The sequence below is a fragment of the Echinops telfairi genome, unplaced genomic scaffold (genome assembly GCF_000313985.2).
Source record: "Echinops telfairi isolate 266 unplaced genomic scaffold, ASM31398v2 ScPeMD7_1;HRSCAF=3_0, whole genome shotgun sequence".
Lineage (NCBI taxonomy): Eukaryota > Metazoa > Chordata > Mammalia > Afrosoricida > Tenrecidae > Echinops > Echinops telfairi.
Genome location: NW_022103896.1, coordinates 62,960,907 through 62,975,205, shown reverse-complemented (window position 1 = coordinate 62,975,205; position 14,299 = coordinate 62,960,907). Strand labels below are relative to the sequence as shown.

The following is a 14,299-nucleotide window of genomic DNA, read 5'->3' as shown; positions in this document are numbered from 1 at the left end:
CGCTTTGAGCCTTGGAAACTGCGAGGCTCCCGGGCTGCTACGAGTCCCGGCAGCGCGTCATTTGCAGTCTGGGGAATGTTGATCACCTCACTAATTACACCTCTCTCTCCCCCCTCTCCCTCTCCCTCTCCCTCGCTCTCCTCTCTCATTCCCAGAGTGCATATCGGGAATAGACACACAAAGACATGCGCACTCAACTTAATCAGCCATTTTTTTAAACAGGGCTAAAACGATAATAATTAGCAGAATAAAGACATATCGGATTTTCATTTCCTTTCCTCCTTTTCCCAACCCCTTCACAACCAAACAGCGAGACCGCGGTCGGCACATGCTTTAACTCCTCCCGGACCCCCGAGGACCGCTCCATGCCCCCCACTTTCTGCTCCAGCGTTTTTATTTTCACCCAATAAAGTTCGAGGATTATTTTTTTATTTTTTTATTATTTTTTTAATGAGCCCTCTCGTTTTACTTGGATGTGATCAGCTGTAAGTAAAATAAAAGCAAAACAAAAAAAGAGGCGAAGATCGAGTAGGAACTGCAGGGAAATGGAAAGTAAGTTTTTTTCTTTAACTTTTATTGAGTAGTTTGTGTTAAATTTAGGTCGAGTATCGATTATCTTTCCAGCCTGATCTTGCACAATCTTTGATATTTCGCTCCCTCTCTCTCCCTCTCCCTCTCTGCCGCTAGCTCTCTCGCTCGCGCTCTCTCGCTCTCGCACACAGCTCCTCACTCATCCCGACCCTCTTCCTCTCTGCCCCCCTTTTTGCCCCTTTCCCCCCTTTTTTTGGCTCCAGAATTTGCTTTGCTGAGGGAGGGAAGGGGTGCCAAGGGACCTGATTTTCCGCTTTCTTTGGGGGGGAGGGGATGTCTGCGTTTTCTGGGATCTAACTTTTGGATTAAGTGGCGGATGCTCCACGTTTGATCGGGCTGTTTTCGCTCCCTTTTCCTCTCTTTTCGGGTTCTGCCTCCACCGGGAGCCTGGGGCGTTCTCGAGGCTCGGAGAAGCTGTCAGCTCCGAACGGCGCGCCCACTGCCCGGGGTCCCTGCTCTCCCGGCACCCTGGGCCTGATGACTCTTCGTCCGCACCCATCCTCCGAAAGTTTGGACGTTAGTCGATGGGGCTTGGAGCCCCTCTCTCCCGTCCTTACCCTCCCCCTCCTGCCCCTTTCAGCCTCGTTTCTCTTCCTCCTCCTACCCGCCGCCCCCCCCTCCTGCTTCGCCTTCTCAAGTTCCCCGAAGGGCGCGGAGAGGCCCCGGGCTCTGTGCCGGGCGCGCCGGGCGGGCAGGGGGTTCCGGGAGGCCGTGCGCGCGCGGGCTGGGCTGGGCCGGGCTGGGACTCCAGGTAGACCGCCGCTCGCTGGCGCTGCTGGCAGCGGCGGCGGCGGCCGGCTTGCGGAAGGCGGCTCCTGGCGGCGCGGGCGCCGGGCACGCCGGGCAGGTCCGTTAGGAGGCGGGCTCTCCTGGCCACCAGGCGGGAGATCCGGGACGCGGCGGCCGCGGACTCGGGGCGCGTTGGCCGCTCAGTGTGTGTGCTTTCGAGCCGAGGACTGACGCTCGAGGCGCGGGGTCAAGGCTGTGAACCGCTGCTCGGGATGCTTTTCCTTTCTTTTTGAAAAAGGGCACAGGGTGTGTGTGTGTGTGTGTGTGTGTGTGTGTGTGTGTGTAAAGAAAGGGAATTGGGGGGCTGTGGGCCACCATGAGAACTGCATCATCCCCAGTCATCCTCCCCCCACCCCCACCCCCCAAAAAACCCGGGTTCTCTGGCTACAAATGAACTTCACCTCCTTTGCCTCTCCTGGAATCAAGTGCGCCTTCGGGCCGGGAGCGGCTCATGGAAAGGGGGCAGGAATGCGCCGGGTCTGGTCTTCCTTCCACCACCCCCACCCCCGGCTCCATTCTTTCTGCTCTTTTCCATTGGAATAAAATAAAATAAAATAAAAAAGCTCATGGAATTTTATAAAGTTTTGTTGCCGTAGCCCAAGTTACAAAAGCTGCCCCCTCCCGCCGGTCCTCTCCTACGGAAGACAGTGCGGTGATTTGTATTTCTTTTGTTACCTGTGATCCGGGCGGGGGGCTCCCTTGAATTGCTCGGGCTGGGGTCCGGCCGGGAGAGAAGGCTCCGGCGGGTGTCTTTGGCCGAGACTCCACACTTCCGCGCGGTTCTGGTGAGGCTTTAGCTACCGTTCGCTGAGACACCCTCCTTGTAGGTACCAAAGGTTCAGATCGCAAACAAGGACACCCTCCCCCCCCCACACACACACCGACCCCTAAACACACACACACACACACACACACACACATACACACACACAGTTTCCCCCACCTCTGGCCCCCACCTTGCCTTTTCCCCTCCCCCAAACAAGCACACACATACACATAGGCACACAACAACAATAAAACAGGAACCCCCTGCCCCCCAATCCAAACAAAACCCAAAGACAAGTTCACTGGCGGAAGATGGTGGATTGACACTGACTCCGACAGAGGCAGGTTCACCAGGAAATCTGGCCGTCCGGTTTTCTGACAGTTGCATTTCCTCTCCTTGAGTCCTCTCCCCCTCCCCCCACTTTTTTTTTTATTAACTCTGTTCCATGTTTAATCAAAGATCATGTAGATGGCAAAGGAGAGACAGAGGGAGAGAGAGAGAAAGCAAGGGAGAGAGAGGGAGAGAGGAAGAGAGAGGGACAAGAGACAGAAGGAAGCCTTTTTTTTTTTTTATTGTGTTCTCCTGGATTTTCAGTGGCTTGATCCCTATAAACGTGGAGCGGTTAAAGCTCATATGTAGTATTATATTTTTAGTTGGGTGGATGGACGGAAGAGTGAGGGAGAGGCTGCGGCTGCCGCTGCCTTCTTGGGTGTTGCTTAGATTAAGGCTGAGACTTGGCTGCGATTGGGACGCGACAGTGACACGGGCATCGATCGCTTCCATTGAGAGCCATGCAAAAACACAGCCCGGGTATGTAACACTCTCAGTGCCATCAACACTTGTTTTACTTTGTATTTACTGGCAAAACGGACAGAGCAAGCTCAGACTGTCTTTCTTTCTTTGTTTTTGTTTCTTTTTTCCCGTTCCCTCTTTCCTCTTTTCTAACTGAAGAATGAAAGCAATTGTGTACAGAAGTTGCTAAAGGGTGGTTGAAATAAAACAGAAAGGGGATATTAAGGATTGTTTTACTATCTCTCGGACGGAAGGTGTTTTAGAGTTTTTCTTCTCCACCGAGGAGCTTATTAAAGAAAATGAAGGTTTTCTTCTTCTTTTAAAAAAAAATCCTTAAGGGACTATCTGATAGTTTTCAAGGTTTGCGGTTTCAATCAGCAGGAAGGCACACAAGAATAAAAGATGGCTAGCCAGCTGTTTTAACCTCTTGCACCTGGATTCAGTGTGGGGATCATAAGGTTTATACAGTTTTTTTTTAAATGCTTTTAATATTTATGGCATAAACTGGGGGAAAGCTTCCCTGTATGTTCAGTCAGCATCTGGTTGCTTTTGAATTTGAAAAATAAGCACCTACTCAAGTATTTTCATTTTCATGGCAAGGAAGATAGGGTCAATGAAATATGGGGGAAATACCATAAATCTGGAAAAGTGAAATGTACCCAAGGAACAAAGAAAGGTCAGGTAAACCAGCTGTGTAAGTCTCAGCAATAGTGGCTGTGAGGTCAGTTGGAGCCCAGGGATAGTGGGCTCTGGGTTTGTGAGGTGAAGTTGTCATTTAAGTTAAAAATGAATCAAACATCTCAGCTCTGTGCTGTCCTTTTGCAGTTTATAGTTGGTGAGCTCCAATCTGCTCATTAATTTTGAGCTAGTTGGATTATTTCAAAAGATGCTGTACCAGCAAAGGGAAACATAGAGGAGGCTGAGAAAATCACTGTTTAATATTGCAGAATTTACTGCTTCCATTCTGACCATGAGCCTAAATTTACACAATGAAATTTGATTATCTCTAATAACAATATTAGATCCTGCCCTGGATGGATGAGAATTGAGGTGGTTTTGTTGATTGCAAGGGTTTAATGTTGCATTTCAGAATCTGATGTGGTTTAGCCTCCCTTCCATTAACTGGAAAACCCCTGAGGTTTTACAATTATTTCTTAAAGATAATACATTTAAGATTGCATTGGTAGGCTGAAGAAAAGTCATAAAGGCAAGAAGGGAAGCCCTTAATAACTCTTGAGAGTCAGACATGTTCAGCAGTTAGATTGGCTCTGACTTCACCAAGGGTCGACAATGTGTCATTTCCACGAAGCCAAATTGCCCTCTGCCTATATGATATTAATGTGCAAATCAATATTTCAGGGATTAAATTTCCCTTCTTCATTTTTTATGGTTTCTACCTCAATAAGTCTCAAGTCTATTAGAAGAGGCTGGATGATTTAAAATCTTTCACTGCAGAATGGCTTGTTTCACAGACCATTTTAGGGTTTTCGTTAGAAAAGACTAAAGGCATCCTGAAGAAGTTGTGAGGCAGTGTAGAGCCAGGCTCAATAGTGTAAAGCCCATGTTCGATTAAGAGCTAAAAGGTATTGGAAAGATAATATACATGTTTGTGTAATATATATATATATATATATATATATACTTTCTGCTGTTTTAAAAATATTGTTAATCACCTATTGATTTATTTCAAAATCAATTGAAGCTCCTTTCTTGTTAGTGATTTGTTCAGCATTCTTGAGGACTGTGTTAATTTTATTAAAGTATGCATGGGTTCGCTTGATGTGCAAGTGTTGGGAGAGATTTCCATTTAACAATATTTCCCTAGGAGAGATGTTTCTAGAAACTATTGTTTGTGAGAATGTAATAAGGCAAGTGTTGTCATCTGCATACATTGTGGTCCTAGCTATCAACTGCATTTTGTGGCTGGGTGAGTTGGCTGTTAATATGTTAAAGGAGGCCTTCTTCAATACTTTTACATTTCTCTTCTACTTAGTAGGACAATGTTTATGTTTACTCTCTGGGAGGGCCACAAAGATGTAAGCTGATTTCATACAAAGCAGAAATTTGGAGGGTTAGAATATTATAAGGTTGTGAGTTTATCACATAATCTTGGGAAGGCCTACTGTCTATCATTTGCTGGTGTTTTATAGTCTTAAACCATCTGGACCAAGTTCCGCACAGCTGCATGAATTTCATATGTGATAGAACATTTTTTCCATTCAGTGTGAAATGTTCCTTCCTTAAAAAAAAATGCACACCAGACTTGCTTAATTTAGTCTGTTAAAAGAAATGCACATGAAAAAGGACAAAAGGCTCTTTAATCTCTGCAAGCTGTTTGCTTTTCTTCAAGATTCCTGTCTGTTTGGGTTTTAAAAGTCATGTTTATTGAGGAGATGATTCTGAGGTGTGACATTAAAATAATATATGATTTTTGGACTAGTGGCCACACGCTCCTGCTTAATTTGCAGAACTACTTTTTATGTCTGTCCAAACAGGGAGTTAATCTATCCTTATTTACAATTAATCTCAATAAAATTAATCTTAACTATGCCTTATTCAGTGGCTTAAAATATCTAATTATATTCAATTAACTGCTGTCATAGTAATTAACATTGCTTAATTGCCTCTGCATATATTTATGTAAAGCTCATTAGGTGCTTCTGGCTCCTTTTCCCTTTTCTACTTGCTATTTTTGCTGTTGTCAAACCATTTTCATCCCCCAAGGTTCCACAATGTCAATGAGAGCAAATTCTTTCTTACCGCTCTCTTTAAATGAATGTCATTGCTTTCCTATGGGAAGACAGCAATTCTGAGCCTCTAAAGATGAATCTATCCTCCTTCCCCCTTTCCCTTATCCCTGGTCCCTAGCACAGTCACAAAATATTTTCTGTCATTGTTGCTAGAAATACGAGAAGCCAGGTTAAGCTTTGTGTTTATAAATGAGGAGCCTTTCTGTGTCTGCCTTGGGGCTGTACCCACAGGCAGGGTTCCACCCCCCCTGCCCCCCAAACCACTCTAAGGGTTAAAGACTTGGCCTAGGTTCAAACTGAAAAGCGCCCAGGGAAAGTGCATGTGAATATGTACAAGTTTCATGTAATTAGTGCTTAATTATATTAACATATGCAAATTGTCAACTTAGGAGCTTGTTGAGCTGGCAAAGATCAGCCAGGCACAATTGCTGTATTGTTCTGAAACAATAATGGATTTCGAGTTGGATTGTGGAAACACATAACTAGCTATCTAATTTAACTCATACCATGGTGAAATTTCATTAGTCTCCATGGAGACTGGGTTAATTGTGCTGACTAATGTTCTGGGCTGCAGAATGTCCTAAAAAGAAAGCGTTGTTTGCCTAATCCACCTTACAATGACACTTGTTTGTCCATGTTTCCCTTGTGTGAGCATTTGCATATGCAAATAAATAGTGTCTCTGCCCCATTTGTCATGGCTGCTCATTACCCATGAAGAGGACATTGTTACTAGCCTGTTACTGAGTCTCCCAAGACGGGAGAGTGTCAACCAGTCCAGCCACATTCTTTCATAATTTGTTTCTGATTAATAGACCAGAGTGAGTCTCGTTCTCTTCGGGTGCCTGCAAAGGAAGGTCACTTCTGTCACAGAAAAGAGTTTCTGCAGTGACTGAAGGACTTCTTCTTCTTCAACTCCTTCTCCCCTTTCCACACACTGGTTGACCTGGCCATATTTTAATTCAGGTATTCTTGTTCTAAGACTACTTCTACTAATAATCTCTAGTCTCCTAAAGCCAAAAAAAGAAAAAGGAAAAGAAAAGAGATTGTGTTATTGGAATATTAATCCTGTTTTTGACAGAAAGGTAAACTGATATAATTGCCTTTCAGTTGAAGGAATGGGGGTTTATACAAGTGTGAAAGCATCGGAAAAGGATTAGCATTTTTTTGCATAATGAAAAGCTCTGTTGAATAGGGTCCTGAATGGCTGCCTGAATGACTGAGATGAAAGGAAGATGAAAATGCAGGCTCCTCTTTCTTTTCTGCCTGCTCTGCTCTCCCTAAAGTTATGTTTGTCCAAGACTTGGGAAAACAAGCAGGGGCTCAGGTTTCAGCAACTTTGTAAGATGCCCTGAGTTCTCATCATCACTGGCAAGTTATATGTATGATAATACTGCCTCCAGGGGGGTAACTAACAAAGATTTGCATGTAGACATTTCAGAAACATGTTGGACTAACTAAATATTGATGAGTTGATACCTAGAATTCCCCGCACTTTATTGGGAAGGAAAACTCAAATTGCGGTCTTTGGAGAGGTCAGTGGTATGGTGTACATATTTAATTCAGTTAATGATGGAATAGGAGGTGGATTTCTTTTTTGCCCCATAAGGGACACATAGATGTCTTGGTTGCTGTAACACTTTCTAGGGGGAAGGTTGCATGCTCTAAGTGGACTGTCAGACTTTGTGGCCGGAGACACAAAGGTCGAAGAGGTACAGAGTGGTTTCCTTAGGATTTAATTCATAAAAAGTTCTGAATGAAGTATTCCCATTGCTTTGCAGGTGACGTGCATGTTTCTTTTAGAGCGGAGTCTTTTAAACTGTCTAAGTACTGTATGCTAACTCTTGAAAACATTGCCAGTAGGGTTTTCCCTTGTCACTAGTTAAGACTGTAACTGGTTATCAGTTGACAATGTGATGAGGCTCTTAATGATGGTTCTTCAACGATAATTAGGGCAGCTAAAACACCATAAGTGTTAAGACACTTTCAAAGGTGGGAATTGGTTCTTTTGTACATATGTAAATCAAATGCAGTGTGGATAATCATTTATACATATGCGTCTTGGAAAGGCTCTTTCCGGTTTGAGGGCACCACAAGCGATCCCTTGAAGACTGCCACAGAGCCCCTTTGACAGACTGCCAGCCAGTCACCTGCCATGTTTGTGGCTGCATTGTAGACCTTCCATCGCTGCATCTCGTGAATGGTTCCATTACTGAGGGAGGGACCATTGAAATAGTTAGAACTTGGGAAATCAGAAGTGTTTTCATCTAAATAAAAGTGTAAGGGTTGCCTCTTATGTACAGAATATTGTCAAGGGAAAGCATTTGATCTTTGTTATATAAAGTCACCAAAATTCTTTACTAGTGCCCTTTTAAAAAATTTGTCAAGAAATTCTGGATTGTTTCAGAAACTTTTATGGTTAACTTTATGATATACTTGGGGAAAAAAAGCCTTTAAAGAACAACAACAAAAAGCCACATGGAGGCTATTGCTTTACACGCAGAAGGGCTTATTACGGTATTTCCATAAGAAAAAATGTGTTAATTTAAAAAATAAATTCATTTATACTTTAAGACATTGTTAACCAAGCACCATGTGTTGCAACTGGCAGTTTTCCAGCCACCGTGGAAGTGGATAACACATGGGTTAATAGTAGCTTATGTGATGTCTGCATTCTTAGGAAATGGGCAAGAGCCCAGGGTATTCTGATATCAAGATTTTAGAGAATCAGACAGAAAGCAGAATATATGTTTATATGTGAACAGATGGACACATGTGAGAACTAAAAATGCACAATTTCTCTTGGCACTTGTTTTGGTTATCCCTGATGATATAACCAAGATCTTAGTACACTCACAGTCTTTGATGGCTAAAGACAAAATGGTCTTTTAATGAGGGCTCAATGGCATTATTTTCATGCATAAGGATTGTGCCCTTTGTGATCTTGCTGGATTTGATGTTCTGTTAATTCCCCAGTTCCAGAAGTTCACCAGTTGCCTTGAAAGTTTGATAGAGTTTCACATCAGACACACAATCCTCAGTCCAGGAATGAGTGACCTCCACTTTTAAAAGTTGTAGTGAAATAAAATATTTACCATTTGGAGGCACTTGTGAATGTATGCACACAATTTTAAAATGGCTTTGACACCAAACTCATATTTGGCAAGCAGCTTATTGCTAATATAATTAGCCATTTTAGCATCTGAGACATTAAAAAAATAAACAAACAAAATTAAATATTTGGGCAGGCTGACATGCTTAATATGTCATCATGCCCCGATAGTTCCAGACAAGTCCTGAGTAGGTGATTTCCTCCAGTAGGTCAGAAGTTCACACACTGACATCATGTATTTCGAGGAGATAGTGTTTTTTGTGTTTGCTTATCCAGGAGCTACCACAGTGTGCACATGATAATTACTGAATGGTATGCATTATAGCACCTACCTCTAAAGACTAAGTGTATGGCTTCCACTTTCTTCTAGCTATTAAAGGAAGAAAAGAAGGAAGTGGGGAAGGAAGGAGGGAAGGATTCATTACGGATTCACTCAGAGCTAAATGATTTTAACCAGGAAACTTGACTTGGGGATAAAATATGCAATTTATAACCCCCATAAAATTATTTTTCTTCACTGTAGAGAAGAAAGGAAATCCATAGCTTTAACAATGTTAAACTACAAAAAAAAAAAAAAACAACAACAACCAGATGAGCTGGTGTATATGCCATGTGATTAGGACTGTTAAAAACAAAACAAAGCAAACCGAAAGAAAATAAGCCAAAACTTTGTAAGGAAAACCTTATGGAGCATCTTAACAGTTTTCTGCTTCAGATAATGCACTGAAAAAGCCTTATCATTATCATTTATATTTCCCGAGGTACTATTACTATACAGGAAAGCCTAGATTCTCTAGAATACCATTTTTAAAGCAATTTTTAACGTGCACTTATAGATAAAAACATTAGTAGTTAAAGTTCCTGAAATCACTAATGAATTAAGAATGACACCTCTTTTGGTGCAGTGACACAGTAGTGTTTCATATTCTCAAATACTTCTGTTCACCAGGAGTGTGTCAAAGTGTTGGCATCTGGGAACGTGCTCTTCAACAGGGAAAATATGGGCTTCGGGAGCTTGGTGTGTGGGATTCAAGAGAAGGTCTGGGTGAGTCATCTAGTAAGGTTGGAATGTCAGGACAAGAGCCAAGATCTTATTCTAGGCTTAGAAGACTCAACTCTATTGGCTGCTTGGAAAATGGTTTGTTGACCTGAATGAATATGAAGGTGATGGAAATGGTGAAGAAAAAGGACACTGTGCCCTGCTAATTTAGCAATGATGTAGCAATGATGCTGTAGCCACTGAGTGGGTTATCTGTCACCGAAAGAAGACAAATAGAGTCAGATTTGCCCCTTGTCACTGTGACTATAAACTCACATACTGTGTTTGTGTTGGATAGGAGGCTAGACCAGGTACTCTTGGATGGCCAAGAAGAGTCTATGATTCATTAAAATACTGATGATCTCACCAACTTAAAATGTATTCTTAATAATCGTGAACATAGTGTGAACAAGAAGAAACTTTCTGTTCTGTGTTAAGGACATGAATGAAGACGGCGCTGTGCTGTTTTCACGGCAGCATGCTGTGCAGAAAGTGGGACACTTAGTTAAACCCAGGCCTTCTATTCCTTCGGTTTACTTGGAATGGCTTTTTTCATTTTCAGTATTTTATAACTTAAGTTTCAGGTATTTGAAAATCAGTATCTTTTGACATCCCAGTGAATAATGAGAATTCCATTTAAATGACTAGACACCTGGTTTAAATACCTGCTTTGATTGACCTTATCTAATATATGTAAACTTCCTGTGCCTCAGTGTCCTGTTCTATGCCTCAAGATTGATGTAGTGATTCATAATACGATTATATTGTTGTGATTATAACAAATAGGGCAGAGTCTGACACCCAACTCATGTTTGCTTTTCAAAAAATGAGTTACCGTAAAAGCTGACTTTCATATAATGCTTATTTGATAAAACAACTGTACATAAACCCCACGTAGATATGTTGCGTAGAGTTGCCCCAACCCCTCCTCACTAGGGAACAAGAATTAGGTAATGGGTAAGCCTAGTGGTAGGGAAAAGGAGTAAAATTCTTTCCCTGCCTTTTTTTCACTGACAGATACCAAGATGGCATCTAAGAAGATGGATGGATAGCCCCTCACCCCTGTGCCCACCATTCTGTCATCACAAGTTGGTGATCTTTCTCAGTGTTTAATGCATTTCTGAGTCCTCATTTTTATAACAGCAAATTGGAATCAGTTTTTAAATAACCCAGATCTTACTTTATTCAAGAGTGAACTCAGGATCCTAGGCTGTCCACTAAATACAATAATAGAAGTGACCACACTCCTATTTCATCTTGACATTGACCCAGTCTTCTTTGGCTTAGAGGGTTTCCCAAACTGGATTAGATGCCTTGGAAAGCGATTATACAAACACGAGTATGCTAGTGTGATGTGCATTGAGAATGGTAGAGATACCGTTACATGTTACCCCGATGATCAACATGTATACCGATCCAGAGAAGAGACTCGTTTTTAAATAAGCTAGTAGTATTACAGAAGCCTTACATTTCTTGGTAGATTTTATTACCAACTCCTGCTTCTTGGAAGATAACATACGCCTTGATTATTTTATAATAATGCATTATTTAGTGGAGGACTACCCAGGTTCCAAGAGAAAAGATTTTGTTTATCCTTAGATTCCACTGCCACTCAGTTGATTCTGACTTATAGTGCCCCTCTAGGAGAGACTCGAGTTTTCTCCTGAGGAGGGAGTCGCAGATTCAAACTGCTGACCTTGGAGTTAGCAGTCCAACCAGTAACTCATTATGCCATGGGGGCTCCTTTGATCCCTAGATATGATTTATAATAAGGATAACTAAATGCATGAATATAATGTTTCTGGACAATCTAATAACTAAAATCGATTCGTCTTTAAAATTTTTATTTCTATGGGAAATATAAATGTACTGGATTGTAATTTCCCAGTTTTGAATTTGATTTTTGTTTAATATTTATCTATGGGAGTTTAAAAATCTTGTTAATTTTAAAATATAAGCAAGGATAGATGTTCTGGTCATAGGCAGGTTCCCTGGACTTGATAGTTCACTTGAAACATTCATTTACAATGAACTACTTATTGAATATTATTCTGAGTAAAGAGATGCCTCATTGAAAGGAAGACTTCAGCACTTTCTTGAGTAAATCACAGCCCCTCTGAGGGCAGCACCCAAGCCCGTCTAATCAGTGTATCCACAGTAACTGGCATATTGGTATCACGTTCTTAGCACTCAATATCTGTGGAAGAAATGATGGTTAATTAAAAGGTAAGCAGAAAACTTCAATTTACTAACCTATTGGAGTCTGCTTCTGCTCTTGAAATCTAGGTGCTGAAAAGAATATATAACTGTAAAAGCAGCTAGATCTGTCTTGGAAAATTCCACAGAGAAAACTATCTTCCAGTGCAATCTAAATGGGGTTTTATATTAGAACCATAGATTGTTGCAGACGGAAGGGATATAGCACAATCCTCTTGTTTAACCGATAAGGAAACTGAAGCTCATAGAAATTCTTGAGAAACGTCACATAACTAGAGTGCAGCTGATAAGATGTGTGTGTTTGTGTGTGTGTCCCTTAATGAATCACTCAGTATTTTTTAAACTTCTGTTATGCCTTGGCTTAGCTCCTCCTATATGCAAAGACCTTATAATAGCAATATGAGAACACTTTTTGTTAGGCTGGAAATTGTATTATGGATATTTTATTGTGGATATGTTCAAAGCAGAGGAAGTTTTTCAGTTGGTACCATTTCTAGATGGCCGGAGGACCAGCCACTTGCCCTGTGGTCGTCATGCTAAGCTGTTAGAGATAGGACAAGAACTGCCTGGAAGGTGGAAAGTTGGTGGAGAAATAGCTTGGGTCATTCTGTTCTTGAAATGAAGCAGGGTTCAGACTAGGAATCCTTCTGGTTTGCCGGAAGGCGCTGGTCCTAGAAGCCTGTTTAAGTGCTCACTGTCAACAAGGAAATCAGGAGCAGCGCTGAAAGTGGCTCACCTCTGACTTATTCATAAACCTCACACGAGCACTTGGCTTTGTTCTTGCTCCACTAAGGGGAGGACTGATGCCAATAAGAACAGGAATAAAGGGCTCCTTGCATGGTCCAAGAGTGAACAGCACTTTACCTCAAAGCCTGACCTCCTTTCCTGAGGTCTGGTTTGCTACAGTTGACTCTGATTGGCTGTGTGTCCTCCGATGAATGGCTGAGAGAGGTTACAAGTACCTGCTCTGTCAACGCAGTAGCATGCATCACGAGAGCTGTGTCAGGGACTTGGAGTCTAGCTCACCCTAAAGGTCATGGCATTTGCACTAAAAGGAAAGGCTCCACTTTTCAAATAGCTTGAAGAGCTGCTCCTTGAATAACAGTTAGAAAAGTAATACTCCTTTCTAATTGAAGAATACAATGATTTCAGACTAAAATTGCTTGTGACAGTCCCTCCCCCACCCCAGTGAAATCAGTGGGATTTAATAACATAGGAACGTAAAGTCACAAGTGTAAAATACATGCCATGTTACACTGGGCGAGAAACAAGGAAATGGGCTTGCTGATTGATTAACCATGTTTATCTGAGTTTATTTGTTCCATCTACAAATTATGGTCAGCTCCTGCTGCTGACGTTGAGGGGAAAGGGCCTGTAAGAGACAGTCAGCTGGCTGGTCTGCACTGGGGCAGAGGTTGAGTCCAGTGACTTAAATCCCCAGAGCAACGTTTAGTGTGCTAGTCTTTTCTCTCTCTCTTCCTCTTTTCTCTCTTGTCCTGTTCACTCAGGCTTCCCCATTCTCCTTTTGATGGCACTAGTCTTTCACTAATTAAGGTGCAGATATTTACAAAACATTTTCCTCAAAGTTTCACAACACATTAACCCAGAAGAACTAGATTAGGAGTTGGCGATGAGCGTTAATGCTATATCTTCAGATAAAGCTATCGTCCTGCCCCATCACATCAGTCATCAGCTCATTTGTCATGGTGGAAGGGAACATGTCGGGACCAATGAGGGGCGAGAGGGCTTTTGGAGGGAGGCATCTATGTGTGTGTGTGTGTGTGTGTGTGTGTGTGTGTTTGCACGAGGAGTCCACCATGACTTAGAAGGAGCTCCAGGGAAGCATTGGGATCAGCCACCACAGTGCACAAATCCTTAGCATAACAAAATCAGTTGGGAACATGAACACGGGGTGGTGGTCTGGAGATAGGCACATTTCTGGAGACAGTCTCGAAACTATGGGAAAGAATGAGAAGGCTGATGAGAATGGTTTTAAGGCAGAGGTTGAGTCATTTCAGCAAGACTGAAGTTGTTAGGGTGGAATGGCATCAAAGGAAAATTTTGCGTAATTTATTACAATAATATGTGTGTGTGTCTCACATGTTAAATTTAGCTGCATTAAGAGAATTTCAATCTAACCCAGGATTGATGAACCTATAGGGATGGCAAATAGACTAAGGATTTTGGGACAGGGAGTAAGGTGGGAGTGGGCCAGGGTAGTATGGTGGTGGTGGTGGTAGTGGTGG

The 14,299-nt window shown here is 42.3% G+C and overlaps 1 protein-coding gene across 1 annotated transcript in view; it reads left to right on the top strand.

The window, feature by feature from the left end:
* Nucleotides 1-477: 477 nt before the first annotated feature.
* ZFHX4 (zinc finger homeobox 4) overlaps nucleotides 478-14,299 on the top strand; it is a 214,008-nt gene continuing 200,186 nt past the window's right edge. Inside the window, exon 1 of the mRNA XM_004697739.2 lies at nucleotides 478-552. The gene's annotated coding sequence lies outside the window, so the exon portion shown is untranslated. The remainder of the gene's footprint in view (nucleotides 553-14,299) is intronic.